The sequence below is a fragment of the Morus notabilis genome, unplaced genomic scaffold (assembly GCF_000414095.1).
Source record: "Morus notabilis unplaced genomic scaffold, ASM41409v2 Scaffold333, whole genome shotgun sequence".
NCBI lineage: Eukaryota > Viridiplantae > Streptophyta > Magnoliopsida > Rosales > Moraceae > Morus > Morus notabilis.
Genome location: NW_010363630.1, coordinates 264283 through 280706, shown reverse-complemented (window position 1 = coordinate 280706; position 16424 = coordinate 264283). Strand labels below are relative to the sequence as shown.

The 16424-nt window shown below is 33.5% G+C and overlaps 2 pseudogenes; both read left to right on the top strand.

Moving 5' to 3' along the window:
• The first annotated feature begins 537 nt into the window (after window positions 1–537).
• LOC112092794 lies at window positions 538–1373 on the top strand (annotated as a pseudogene).
• Window positions 1374–5125: 3752 nt separating this feature from the next.
• Window positions 5126–7653, top strand: LOC21401913 (annotated as a pseudogene).
• Window positions 7654–16424: the final 8771 nt, after the last annotated feature.

The following is a 16424-nucleotide window of genomic DNA, read 5'->3' as shown; positions in this document are numbered from 1 at the left end:
GTCTCAATCCCAGAGTTCATTTCAATAATTCCGAAACCGAGTACTTGATCCACGCGAAAATTCGAGTCTCAAAGGCTTGAAGACCGACGCTAATATATTCTCTGCACAACTGCACATATATCTGATCAATTTAGTTTTAGATTAGAAACTCCATTAATGGCTTTCCTTGATCAGTGGATAGAGTTCAAGCCCTCATCCTTGTTCTTTGCCCTAATTTTCCTTGTGATTTCACTGAAGTTCATCATAAGGAAAAACCCAGTTATTAGAGAAAGAAATAAATCATTTAATCTCCCACCAAGCCCTCCCAAACTTCCCATCATTGGATACCTTTACCAACTTGGCAAAAACCCTCACATCTCTCTCCCAAAGTTGGCACAAAAGTATGGTCCAATATTTTACTTGAAACTAGGTCAAATCCCCACAGTCATAATTTCATCAGCTAGAATAGCCAAGGAAGCCTTTAAAACTCGTGATCTCGCACTATAAGGCCGCCCCCAAATCGTCGCCGCCAAGTACCTCTTCTACAACTGCACTGACATGGCTTTCGCCCCTTATGGAGATTACTGGAGATACGTTCCAAAACTCTGTCTAGTTAAGCTTCTCAGTGCAAAAAGAGTCCAGTCTTTTAGCCTTATTAGAGAAGAAGAAGAAGTAGCCCGTCTTGTTCGTCGTGTCGCGGAGCCTTATCCTCGAACGGTTAACCTTAGCAAGATGCTAGCACTTTACGCTAATGATATTGTTTGCAGGGTGTGTTTAGGAAGGGACTTCTCTGGAGGAGGAGAATATGAGAATCATGGTTTCCAGAAGTTGCTTGAAGAGTATCAAGAGTTGCTCGGAGGGCTCGGGATTGGAGATTCCTTCCCTTCCATGGAGCTTGTGCACATCTTGAAGGGATTTAAATCAAGAGTCGTGAAAAAGGTTTAGGGCTTTGATAAACTTCTTGATCAGATTGTGGCTGAACATCTGGATGCCAAGAACGAAAAAGATGATGAGCATAAGGACCTTGTTGATGTCTTGCTTGATGTACAGAAGAATGGCTCTAGTGAGATGCCTCTCACCATGGATAATGTGAAGGCTATCATCTTGGTAAGTATTGATGTCTTCCGAAAGGCCTTTTTTTTTTTTTTCAAGAAAATTGTCCATCCCATTGGTTGTCCCCAAAAACTATTTTACCATATCATCTAAATTTAAAAACTTGACCATTATATATACTAAATGTTTTTAATAATAAATAATAATAAGATAAATAAAAACAAAAAAAATAGTAATATTGAGGGATGATCAATGGGACAGGAAATATAAGACAATAGATCTAGACTTGCGGGTACTATCTTTAGGATGGGTCTTACCTTCGCATTTGCGGGACTACATAGTTACCCAACTCGACCATCAAAATTATTTTTTTTAATAAATTATGAGTAAAGATAACTAACATAAAAAATTACTATAGAAAATAATTAATCATATATATATATATATATATATGTGCGCGCGCGCGCATGTATATTAAGACGTGTCTTAAGATTTTAAGAATAATAGTATTGAAATAATTAATGTTTTATATATTTTTATTTTCTTATCATCCCAAATCTAATTATATATTGAAATCTTTTTCTACTCTCTTTATACTTCTCTCCATTAATTCTTTTCCTGCAATATGCTTAGTTTCTGAATCCATTTTTTTTTTAAATAATTGACGAGAGATTATAACTAATATTACAATAGGCCACGTTATCCTAACTAGCTAGATTGACACCTACTAGCCAACCCATACTCTATCAAACCCTCCTCTTTTAATAACAAATGTTAATATGTGAGATAATGGTTAAATAATATATGGTATCAGTTTTTTATGCTAATTGTCCATTCTTATAATCGGCTCATTAAAATAAAAATGTCATGCCCCCAAATATGGTTAGTGACGTGGAGACTTGTTTAGAAATTAAACTTGATTAAGAGGGTGATTAAACCGTTAACATTTCAAAATTTAATTTCAAATCCAAAACACTCAGGTATTTCCAAACAAGCCATGTTATTTTAACGAAATCGAGTTTTAAGAAAAAGTGAGGCGGACTTTACAAAATATAATCACTGTTAAGATTAACATCAAAAGTCAGCCTCTGGCATCCACAAGGTTACACTTGTGCATACATAATTAAATACAGAAAAGTAAATAACTGACATCGACCACAGTCTAGTAAAGTTTAGGCTTTCACAATCCATAATTAATACATGCCTTAATGAATCTGATAAAGATGGAAAGTGCTTCACCACTTCCTTTCTTCTAGAACTGAATTCCTCACTTATTCTGCGCTACTTCTAGCGTCGCCTGGGTGGGGTTAAATGCATTTGAAACATAGAAAAATGAAAGGCCCAGTAGGATAAGAGTTATAAAACTGAATAAATAAGTAAGTGAATAAAATGAAATAGTCAGGCCCAAAATAATCAATCGGAACCAAACAACCTTTTTCTGAAAGGTAAATAAACTGAAATTTCATATTACAGGCAACCAACAAGTAATTTAAGTAAGTAAATTACTTACGATCAAAACAAGACCTTAACACCACCATAGTGGCCCGTCAGGATTTCGGGTTCTATCCCTAAGGATACGATCTCTATATCGTGTCCCCTTTCATATCCTTTTAATACAAGCACTGCTAAGAAACTAGTGTTGTGCATGGCAATTCATTACGTAATTGGCTTCAAGCATGAATAAGTGGACCAAACCATTAATATATGGTACATTGAATGGCAATGGAAAGTTCTATATACAATGAGTAACTCATGCACTTCGCCAGATTCGAACAAGAAGGAAAATTATCCGAATAAAAGGGGCTTCAAATCTAACAAACACGCGCGTGACTTGAAAACATCTCTATGCTACGCCAAATCTCGATGTAACAGTTGCATGATCAACTTCTGTGTCCTTTTATTCATGTTCCTTTTTATATTCCTCTAATAAATATGATCATGTTACGTCAAATAAAATTTCATATCACATCAATTAAAAAGTCATAACAATTAAAATATTTTAATTAATGTGACATGATCTTATTAGGAGAGATACAAAAAGGGACACGAATATTAAGACATATGAGCTCTATCCCTTTATTTAACAATATATATTATAAAATTTAGAGCATCTCCAACCATGCTAGTCATTTCATGTATTTAACCATAACGACTAATGATTAATTTTTTTTCGGCATTTTTCCACTCCGACCATTAACCAAATAGTTAGCTATCTTAAAGAATGTATTTTACACTAGCCAAATATAGCTAGCAAGAGAAATCAACTCCTATGTCTCCTTTTCGGTGTCCCCTTTTATATCCCTCCAGTAATATAATGACATGACAATTAAAAAGTCATGAGAGTTAAGTGACGTGTCAAGATCTTATTAGGGGGACACAAAAAGGGACATGTATGAGCTCAATCCCTAGCAAGAATGGGCTAGCAATTTAATTTTTTAATATTATTTAATTCTTTGAAACAGTAATAAATGTAAGGGTTAATTCAATAAAGCTATTTATATTTCAAATTCAATAAATATTAAATAATTTGTGTTTAGTTATAAATGTTATGTTCCAACTATGCTATTTTAGATGTCTTTAGTCAAAATAGCTAATGATATGACTTATTTATTTATTTATTTTCACTCTAACTATTAGCCAACCGGTTAGCTATTTTAGAGAATACATTTCTCATTAGCCAAACATATCTAGCAAGAATGGTTAGCCATTAATTAATTTTTTTATTATCTTATTATTTGATTTAACATAAAGTAAAAGTTAAAGAAAATTATTTATATTTTAAATTTAAAAAATATAAAAATCATCTATATTTAACTAAAATAGAGACTATAATTTAAGTGAATCATCTAAAAGTTGTGAGCTAAAATAACTTTCTAATTATTTAAGCTAGTTATTTTAGCTAAAATTTTACTAAAATTTAAGGAGTCCGGAGTCTCTTTGGAGGTGTGCTTTTATACTATACATGATTTTGCTAGCTAGTGAAAACTTCCATTTTTCTCGTCGTCACTCGATCGTGAGCCAACAATGTATTTGAAAGGGAATGCGTTTGAAAATAAAACGATCCTAAGACCACTAAAATTTATCAAATAATATTAATTAGAACTGGAGGGAAATTATTATCTAAAGAAAACGAGGATTAGTCCTGTTGATCGGAGCACGAAAGTGAATGATAGTACTGGAAACCCAAGAGAACATAATACTAATAATTTTACAGTGTATAATATTAATTAACAATAGATTTAAAAGATTTTTATCATACCTACACATATTAATTATTTCATTGCAATAAATTAAATTTAGAGTAGTATTAAAAACACCAACTCTAATCCCAGGTTTTATATAAATTTTAAGTTGTCATCTTTTAATTAATAAATATAATATCGCAATCTCTTAAAATTTTACTAATAAAAAGAAAGAAAATTTAAAAAAATTATAAATAAAAAATGAGAAAATAAAAAGATGATTATGTATAAAATAAGGAGAATAAAGTAAATAGCATATTTGTAAGGGATAATAAAAATTAATAGCAACTTTTTGGATGGTTGAAAAAAATAGAATATATTTAAACTCCTTATATATGTAAAAATTCTAGTTTTACCCTACTGAGCTCCTTCGATTCCTATCATTGTTGAACTCATCTTCTCTTGCGATGGAGTGCCTGGATCTGGCATCGTGACGGCTTGTTGGCTCCTCAACAATGAGGCTTCATTCGCTTCACTATTCAAATCACAACTCAAACTTTTTGTTACACTGTTTTTTCTTACAAAATTTTAAATCAAATAAACTTTTTTAAGAATGTGTTATTTACTAACTAGCTAAAATAATTATGTTATTTAATGCCTAATTAGTTATTTATGATATCTGCTATACCGTATGAGTAAGCTGTTCCATATAGTTCCGTAGTAATTTCGATTTATATAATTCTAATGTGATACGCAATTGAAAAGCACTCAAGATAATAATTGTTATCCTGCTTAGATTTCACTATAAAAATCATAAGATTGATGGAAAAAGATGCACAGAAAGCCAAGAGTGATATACAGATCATAAACTACTCACTTTAGCTAATTGAGACCAAAGAACTATTCCAATAATGGCTTTTCTTGATTGCCTAAGGGAACCACCCTTTCTCTTACCTACCATTTTCCTAATTTTGATTCTTCTTAAGTTCATGATCTTTAAGAAACCAAGAAATCCAGCACTCAATCTCCCAAGAAGCCCCTTAAAACTACCCCTAATCGGTAACCTTCACCAGCTTGGCAGAAACCCTCATATTTATCTCCAAGAGTTGGCACAAAAGTACGGTCCAATATTTTACCTACAACTAGGTCATGTCCGAACCGTGATAATTTCAGCGGCTAGACTAGCTGAGCAAGTGACGAAAACTCATGATCTCGCATTCTCAAGCCGCCCCAAAATCATTGCATGCCGCCAAGTACCTCTTGTACAACTGCACAAACATTGCATTCTCACCCTATGGAGCTTATTGGAGATACGTTAGGAAAATATGCATAATACTTGAGCTTTAAAGTGCAAAAAGGGTTCAATCCTTCAGCTTTGTTAGAGAAGAAGTTGCTCGTCTTGTTCGTCGCGTCGAAGAGTCTTATCCCGGCACCATCAATCTTAGCAAGATGCTTGGCAAGTATACAAACGATAGTTATTTGCAAAGTTGCTTTTGGAAGAGATTTCGGAAGGAGGCGACTATGACAAGCAGGGTTTCCAAAAGCTGCTTGAAGAGCTTTAAGAGTTGCTGGGACCTCAGTCTTGGAGATTTCTTTCCTTCCATGGAGTTTGGGCACACATTGACAGGAATGAAATCAGACTTGTGAAGACGTTTAAGAGCTTCGATCGACTCTTCGATCGGATTGTGGTGGATCATCTTAATCCCAAGAGAGAGATTGATGATGAGAGTAGGGACCTTGTGGATGTCTTGTTTGATATTCAAAGGAACGGATCTGGTGTGATGCCTCTCACTATGGATAATGTCAAGGTTATTATTCTGGTTAGTAAAAATTTTTAGATCGCTTTATTGGTGGAGAATTTTGTAGCAATTAGGTGCACGAAAACAAAATTGGGAAATTAGGGTGGGTGGCGTTTTGAGCCAACCACTTTAAACAATGATCAAATATTTTTAAAATTATAAGCAAATATGATGCTTTTTTTATTTTTTCCTCTGATCGAGTTGTTTTTTTGTTTTATTAAAATTTTTTAGTACTCCTATCATATTTTCCTCGGTTTTATTTTTATTTCTTGTTTTTTTTTCTCCGTGCCAAATAGAAGCTTTTGAGTCTCTCTGCCTCTGTTTTTTTTTTTTTTTAATCTCAAATTTTAAAATCTTTTGATAATTCTTTCTTAATTAACAAAAGGGAAAAGGAGACAAATACCCCTTAGAGTGTATATGATTTTGAATTTTTATCTCTTATTGTTGATAAATATCATTTTTAGTTAAATAACTATATTAATCAAAATGGTGTTAATCAATAGTAAGCGGTAAAAATTCAGACCATCACTCTAAAGGTAAGTTTAATAATTTTCTCTTAATAATATAAGTATTTTAGAGATATTATCTCATAAGCTGCATGCATTATAACATGTTGACTGATCTAGAGATATAAGTAACGAGTTTGAAAACATCATCAAAAATCACTTCATTTTTATTATAATTTGTTGACTTGATGCACTTACATTCAAGAGTAAAAATAGTAACATAGATTAATTGATTATAATTGATGCAAAACTAAATTCATTTTTGTTCCACGATTTTCATTAATTTAATAAATGTCAAAGATAACAAGCTGTTATGGAGTACTTTTAAGTCAAAATAAGTTTTCAAGGACGTTAGGTACAAGAAATAAGAGTATGGGGACCTAGTTGTTTAAGCTTTTAAAATGAGAACCCAAGTACTAAGCAAATGGGAGTTTGGTGACAGTTTGGGGATCTGAGGTGCAAAAACCCTAAAGAAATATGCACAACCCCATAGAAAATAAGCTTTGTTTTTTCCTTTTGGTTTTACACAAAATTTGCTATATATCAACATTTGTGCTTGGTAGGACATGTTTGCTGCAGGAACCGCTACGTACAACTTCCATCACCCTTGATTGGGGAATGACAGAGCTCATTTTTAACTCTAAAGCCTCGGAAGCACAAGCTGAAGTTCGAAGCGTCGTCGGAGACAGAAGAGTTGTGTTAGAGAGTGATTTACCTCAACTCACTTACATGAAAGCAGTCATCAAAGAGTCATTACGACTTTATCCTCCTGCTCGAGTTCTAATTCCAAGAGAATCCACGAAACACGTCGAAATCGACGGATATGATATTCCCGACAAGACGAGGATCTTTGTCAATGCATGGACAATTGGAAGAGACCTGGAAAGTTGGGAAGATCAAGAAGCATTTAAGCCAGAAAGATTTGTTGGTATCCCTATTGATTTTGGAGGGACGAACTTTGAGTTTATACCCTTTGGGGCTGGTAGAAGAATCTGCCGGGGTGTGACGTTCGGAATTGCGGTTGTTGAGCTTGCTCCGGATGTTACGGCTAAGGATTTGGACATGCCTGAAGTATTTAGCATCACCATGCACAAGAAGGCTGAATTGGTTCTCCTTGCAAGGCCACGCAATTAGGAAGAAAGTAATTAAGAATAATGTTTGTTTATATAACTTCTGTGATCGATATTCCAGTCTTTTAAATAAAATAAAACTCTGTGCACTTGCCTTGTGTCTTTGTTGTTACCTTGTACAAGAAACTGATCAACCCAATTATGATAATAATATATATGGACGAGTTTAATCTTTTATTGTGTGTGAAATTTTATTCGATATGGTTTTTCATTCATAATATATATAGCAGCGAGAAAAACGGTTAATTTCTATGATCTAGGCAAAACACAGGAATCTTATGTACTTCTCCTTTTAACTTAACGTCAGATAAATATATGTTGGATGGTCCTAACTATAAAAAACTAGAAATGAATTGTAAAGTACAAATAAATATGGTGTGTGTGTGTGTATATGTTAGTGTGCAGTTTCGTCAATTTGTTTATGACATATATAATTCTGATGATGTTATATGATATGACGAAGCGAACAAATCTAAAAGTATTTCTCTAGAAGTTCAAATATATATATATATATATATATAGACTTGTGTTTAATTATCAGTTTCGTTATAAAGTTCGACCGATCTTATAAGTAGCATGATAAGACTATTCGCTTTTCTGGACATTAAGTTCATGTCATTGACTCAGTCTACCATCCCTTATCCTTTATTCATGTAATTCTTATATATTATAACTTCAAAAAAAGAAAAATCTCATTATAAGAAGTCTCAAGTCTAGGCTGTAAATCAAGTGTCTCCAGTGACGCAGAACTTTTGTTAATCATGGAAGCTTATTATTAAAAAAAAAAATAGTAATTGTAAGATTATAGGATTTTATTTTTATTTTTTTGTGCAGCCTAATATGTATAATAACAAATAACATTTTGTATATATTTTTATAAGTAAAAATAAGGTCTCGTTTAGTTCTTTAATTCAAGTTTTTTTAATTCTAATTTGTTACAGTAAAAAATTAGTATAAAAATCACATTTAATTTTTTTTATTATAATAAAAGATTTTTATAAAATATTATATTTTTACTCAAATTAAAAACTCAAATATGAGAACTAAACCAGACTTAAGTTGAGAGGGAGCTCGAGTCCCGCTACACCTCACTTGGTTGTACGTAAGCTTTTTAACTCTTTGATAAGCTAGCACGTCTCTAATTTATAACACATGTCGACCAGCAAGGAAAACTTATAAAACGTGTCTGAAGACTCAAAGGCTGCAAGTTTGAAGAAAATATATTGTCTGTAACGTCCAAAATAAAATTAGGGTTAGCAATTCAAGTAGCAATACAATGATACGATTCGAAACTCGCATAAAATTCACAGATATGAGTTTATTATAAATGAGTTTTGGTCATAATTGGATTAACACAATTAATAAATGAGTTGTTTAGGTTTGACCTTCTAACATGAAGTGACACGAATTGACACGATTAATTATATGTGTCATCTGTAATGTAATGATATGTGATATAACATGAAAGTTTATATGACATATTAAATACAAATAATGTGAATTTTAATATTTGTACGTAAAATTCATTTATTTTTCTTAAAGGAAAAAATAAATTAACCAATAAATGAGTTTGAGTCATAATTGGGTTAACATGATTAATAAATGAGTTGTTTAAGTTTGACCTTGTAACATGAAGTGACAAAAATTGACACGATTAACTATATGTGTCATCTGCAATCTAATGATATGTGATATAACATTAAATTTTATATGACATATTAGATACAAATAATGTGAATTTTAATATTTGTAGGTAAAATTCATTTATTTTTCTTAAAGAAAAAAATAAATTAACCAATAAACATGTTAAACCTGTCTTGACTGTATTAAATAAGTTATTATTATATTAATTATTTATTCAATATTTTAATTTAAACGGATTATACGAATGAGCTGTGTTTGGGTTACATTTTTGACACATTTAATAAACAGATCGTGTTTGAGTTAATATTTTCTGACACGATTAATAAACGAGTTGACACGAACACGACCCACTAATACGAATTGCCACCCTTAACTAAAATAAATTGAGTTTTTAATCTTATGAAGGCTGCATGTTTGAAGATAACAATTGGTCATGTGATCGACTATTTGAGTGACATCTATACTGAGTATTTGATATTTATTATAAGATATTTATTATTAATTTAATAAAAAGTTTATTCATTACTTTATGTGTATAGATTATTGAATATTTTATGAATATCACTAAAATTTTTAAATTTTATGTTATGTGTGAAATTGTATTTAAGAATTAAATTTTTAAATTTCACATATCCAATAAATAAATGGTTTATTTATAGGGATTTGAAAATCGTGAGATGATTTTCAAATATAATACATATTTGTAAAATATTGAGTGGGAGAGGATTGTATGACAATACAACCCACTGGTATCCATCGTTAGCTCAACACCGTGAGATTCGAAAGGGGCTTCACAACGACATCGATTTTGCACTCCCTATGGAAAGTGTTCTTTCGGGTCAATGTCAATATTGACTTCCTAACGATAGGATTCAAAGATGTATTTCTAGTTTAACCTATCCTACGGCGGCACTCCGAGGTTAAGTCTGTAGAATATGAAATACACTCATAAAATATACTTAAATTAGTTGATTATATTTTGACCAAAATAATGGTAGTTAATAAATATGAAAAAATATGAGATATTTTGATTATATTTATTAATTGAAAAGATCTTGGTTCAATTTGTGACTATTTTGATATACCCTACGGTGACACTATATTCGTGGTAAATTGGATTATCGTTGGCACCTAAAATTAAAACATGATTTATGTATTTTTCATTTCCATCATGCATCATATTTAATTATGCCAAAATTCACATGCCCTGATATTCATGCACAAAAATTGATTAGATGAATACTCTATTTATTTTCAGCAATATGACTAATCTTATAATCTCACTACTTGCGGCTGAAAAACTGGATGGAGATAATTATATAAAGTGGAAAGTAACATGAACATCCTACTTATCTGTGATGACTATAAGTTTGTCCTTCTAGAGGAATGTCCTCAAGAACCCACAGAAAATACATCTAAAGCCGTAAGGGAGCCTTTTGATCGCTGGGTCAAGGAATCATCTTAGAAACTCTGTCACCTGCCTTTCAACAGTTCACGAATAACTATGTTATGAAAAAAAAAAGGAAAGCCAACCTGACTGAACAGTTGAATGATCTACAAAACTTCGAATCTACCAACAAAGGTAAAAGAGGAGAAGCAAATGTTGTTGTTGCAGCTGGATTTGGTAAGAACAAGAGAAAGAACAAAAACCAAAGGAAGGGAAAGAAAGGTAAGAACAATAAGGCTAACAAGAAGGGCTCCAACCAGAAACCCAAAAGAAAGTTTTTCCACTGTAATGGAGATGGGCATTGGAAGAGAAATTGTAAGAAGTATCTCAAGGAGCTAGAGAATAGAAAGAAAAAGCTAAATCAGATTTGCTAGTTCTTGAAACATGTATAGGGTAATACGTCGGCCTGGATAATTGATTCGGGAGCAACTAATCATGTTTGTTTTTCTTTGTAGAGTCTTAGCTCCTATATTGAGCTTGCCGATGGGGACTATACGATGAAAGTGGGCAATGGCATAAGAGTTTCAGCAAAAGCAGTTGGAGAAGTTAGACTTCGTTTTAGGAAAAATAAATTTTTAGTTTTGAACAATGTTTATTTTATTCAAGACATTCATAGAAATTTGATTTTTGTAGCTAGGCTATTCGAACAATTATTTAAAGTTTATTTTGATAATGAATTTGTTCACATTTCTCAAAATAGTTTTAATATTTATTTCGGACATCTAGATGATGGTTTATATTGTATAAAACCAATACCTAACTCATTATTTAACATTGAAATGTTCAAAGTTGCCGAACCTAAGAATAAGAAGTAAGAATAAGAAGCAAACGATCTCTCATGACAATAACACATATCTGTGGCATCTTAAGCTTGGTCATATAAGTCTAAACATGATTAAAAGATTGGTAAAGGATGGTCCTTTACGCAAACTAAAAGTTAGTGAGCTTCCAGTCTGTGAATCTTATCTGAAAGGTAAAATGACCAAGAGACCTTTCATGGCGAAAGGAGAAAGAGCCATAGAACCTTTTCAGCTGATACATTCGGATGTATGTGGATCGTTAAACATTCAAGCAAGAGGAGGTTACGAATATTTTGTCACCTTTATTCACGATTATTCAAGATATGGTTATGTTTACCTAATGCAACGAAAATCTGAAACTTTTAGAAAGTTTAGAGAATTCTGAGCAGAAGTTGAAAAACAGTTAGGTAAACCAATCAAGACACTTCGATCGGATCAATAGGTGAATACCTGGACTGAGAGTTTAGGGATTACTTGATTGAAGAAGGTTTGCTGTCACAACTAATAGCCCCTGGCACACCACAACAGAATGGTGTTGCCGAAAGGAGAAATCAGACTTTGTTTGACATGATAAGATCAATGTTGACTTATTCTTCACTGCCTACTTCATTTTGGAGATATGCCCTCAGGTGTGCGGTGTATATATTGAACTTGGTACCATCTAAGTGTATACTTAGGACACACCTAGAGTTATGGAATGGTCAAAACCTAGCTTGAAACACATTCGCATATGGGTTGGAACCAAGGTCGGAAGTATGCATCTTTATGGGATACCCACAAGGGATAAGAGGAGGACTATTTTATAGTCATGAAGATCAAAAGGTACTTCTATTGACAAATGTCATGTTTCTAGAGCATGACTATATGATAGATTTCAAGCCTAGGAGCAAAGTAGTACTAGAATAGTTACTTTCTAATGGGATCGGATCACAACTGGCAATAGTTGTTGGAACACAAAGAACTAATACCATGATTCCTAATCAAACTCCCGTGGCACCTCGTCGTAATGGGAGGAGAAGCAGGTTACTTGACCGGTATACCGGGGAAGCACAGATCATCACTGCTGATGACGATAAGGAAGTTCCATTGACCTTTAAGGCTGTAATGGAGGATTCTGATAAGGAAAAATGGCAAGCAGCTATGAAACTTAAAATGGAGTCCGTGTACTCCAACTCAGTATGGCAACTTGTAAATTTACCCGAATGAGTAAAACCCATTGGATGCAAGTGGATCTTCAAGAAAAAGAGAGGATCGGATGGAAAAGTGGGGATTTATAAAGAAAGGCTAGTGGCTAAAGGTTACACCCAGAAAGAGGGAGTTGACTATGAGAAAACTTTCTTGCCAGTAGCCATGCTTCAGTCCATTCGGATACTCCTGGCTATAACAGTATATTTCAACTATGAGATATGGTAGATAGATGTCAAGACTGCTTTTCTGAATGGCCATCTTAAGGAAACCATCTATATAGATCAGGCAAAGGGTTACATAGAAAAATACCAAGAGCAGAAAGTTTACAAACTGCAGAGATCTATTTATGGATTAAAGCAGGCTTCTAGATCATGGAACATCAGGTTTGATGAGCCTATTAAGTCTTATGGATTTGATCAAAACGTTGATGAACTATGTATCTACAAGTATAAGAAAGAAGAAAAGGTGGTCTTCTTAGCTCTTTATGTAGATGACATTCTACTCATTGGAATGATGTGGACTTGATAACAGACGTAAAGAACTGGTTAGCCAACCAATTCCAAATGAAAGATTTGGGAGAGGCAAGCTATTTTCTTGGGATTAAGATTATTCGAGAGCTCAAGAAAAAACTGTTGGCGTTATGTCAGGCATCGTACATAGACAAAGTGCTTGTCACGTTTTCGATGCAGAACTCCAAGAAAGGGAATTTGCCTTCTAGGAGATAAGGATAAAACTTCTTCTAAGTGTCTGACTACTACTTTATAAATAGGAGATTGCAGAAAATTAGATAACACAATTTTTGCTCTCTCTAGCACAGGTGGCCGAATTTTAGAGAGTGAGGATGGGAAAATTTTTCTCCCAAATTTCACATCGTGCATGTGTTGGTGTTCGTGAAAAACTTAAGTGTTTATTTACTAATCCCGTTTTGTTTCGGGTGTGTTCATACACACGTCTTTGTGGATTTAAGAAATTGATGAGGAAGATTTGGGTATTCTAAACATGCTTGGAGCGAGGAACGTTCAAGGTTAAAGAACTCAAGTTATCGACCTAATCGTTCGCTAAGTAAATTTATTCATAAATTAATTTGATTAATTTATTCCTGCATGAATTAATGTAATATATAGAGCATCTCAAAATTTTGTGAAAATTTTTGTTATACATGATCCGCTAGATACACACTTCCGCATTGAAAATTGTTTTCAAAACCAACATTTATAACTTATTTTTTCCTCATTTCTTCTCTACGAAACAACTTAAAATTCCATTGTCCTCTCCAAAATTCTTCTCCTAATTTTTTTCCTCTCTTTTACACTCTACCAAACATAGGCTTACTCATATAACTCTGTCAACATCAAGGGAAAAAAATCTCAATTAGAAGTCTGAAATTCATGTTCAATCAGTGCTGCAACTTCGGGCAGCGGGCATGGCTGGTGCCAAAAAATTTTGGGCACGGCGAGCAGGTGCCTCTCGCCGCCCGACCATGGTATTTTCCGGGCACGGGCTCAGGCAGCCCAAAAATATTCATTCCCCCGACTGCTCACCGCCGTGGAGAAGTCGTCCCCCACCGTTCGCCGGATTTTTTTTTAATTTTCCGGCATTACCCGAAGTTGCCTAAATTTTACCCGAATTGCTTTGCCTGGTGCCCGACTTTTTTTGACCGTTGCCCAAATTTTTTTTACCGTTAGCCCGAAAAATGCCCGAATTTTGAACCAAACGGATCTTTTTTTTCCTGACCCGAACCCGAATTTTTCCCGAAAATTTGAACCCAACGGTCGAATTTTTTACCATTGCCCGACCTGCCCGAACTACCTGAAAATTATACTAGCCGTTGGACCTGAATTTTTAGGGGAAAAAAATTTTTTTTTCAACCCAAAAATTTTCCTATAAATACCCCCTCCCCCCAACCATTTTCCTTATCAAAAAACTCTCATTCTCTCTCAATTTCTCTTAATCTCTCTCAAATCTCTTTCAAATCTCTCTTAATCTCACTTAAATCTCTCTCGATCTCTCTTAATCTCTTTCAAAGCGCTCTCAATCTCTCTTATTTTTCATAATAGCTTCTTCTAGTTATGGTGGTGATATTTCCATTGATGCCCAATTCAACATCGAAGAAGGACAATTTCCTAATATTTTTCAAACGCGGGAATCACAAACTATGGAAAGAGTTGCTGATGAAACTGCAAATCTGACCCTTGGTGGACGTACTAGAGGTCGGAGACGTAATGGTGGTGGCACTGGTGGCCGTGGAGGAGAGGCAAGCGGTAGTGCTAGTGCAAGTGTTGCAAGTTCTAAGAAGAAATGCAAACGCACCTCAGCAGTTTGGGAGCACTTCAACACATTTGAGGAGGTCAACAATAATGGTAACATTAAATACATAGCTCAATGTAAATATTGTGGTGAGAAACTACATGGTAACACTATTCACAGCACTACACACTTAAGAAGACACTCTGAAAAGTGTCTTCAAAAGCAAGGAGTCAGAGCTAATCTCCGCCAAACGTAATTATCGTTTGACCGCCAAACCGGCAGTCTAAGCACGTGGAAATACGATTCGTAAGTTGATCATATGGAAATGGCACGATTAATAGCCACATTAGATCAACCACTAAGTTTTACTGAATAAAGAAATTGGCAACGTTATATTAAAATTGTATATAATCCTAATGCCAAATTTTTTTCTATAACTACTCTCAGGAAAGATGCATTAAAATTATATAAACAAGAAAAGGAAGCATTAATCAACCTTCTACACTCTACTAGTGGTTGCGTTGCATTAACGGCGGATATTTGGTCTGCCGTTGCCAACAAGGATTATTTAACTGTATCCGGACATTATTATAAAGGTTTTAATTTGGATAAGAGAATCTTAGGTTTCAAATGTGTTATAGGATCACATACTGTCAATTTAATATATAACACAATTTTATCTGTTGTTGATGAATATAGTTTAAGAGATAGAATAATGGGCATAACATTAGATAATGCAACTGCAAATACTAAAGTAATAGAACTTTTTGAAAATGATTTAAGTTTATTCGGTAATAATGATATATTTCACCAAGGTTGCGCATGTCATATAATTAATTTAATAGTAAAGTCCGGTTTAAAATCAATGCCAGGTCATATTAAAAGAATTAGAGATAACATTGCTTGGATTCAAGGTAGCAATCAAAGAATACAAGATTTGTTTAGATTTCTACAAGCATGTAATTAAAATCCTAGAGCATTAACCTTAGATATGCCCATAAGATGGAACTCTACTTATATAATGCTTGAATAATGCATCCCCTATAAAGATGCTATAACAAATTATGTTAGTGCAAAATTAGGACCATGATTTATAGATGAAACTGATTGGTAAGTTGCCGAACTCTTGTATAACTTTTTAGGTAGATTTCACGAAGTTACCTTAAAGCTTAGTGGAACTTATTACCCAACGTCATCATTAGCGTTAAGAGAACTTTTAAGAATGTCTATTTTATTTAGTGAATTTAGGACACACGAGGTTTTAGAAGTTCCTATCGCCTCTATGGCAAAGAAGTTTAAAAAATATTAGTCTAAATTACCCATGTTGTATGGTTTTGGTGTTATTTTCGACCCTAGATTAAAATTAGAAGGTTTAGAAAGCGGATTAGATAACTTAGGTAAATTTTTAGCTATCGACACTACTGACCAATTTTCTATTATAAAGGAAAA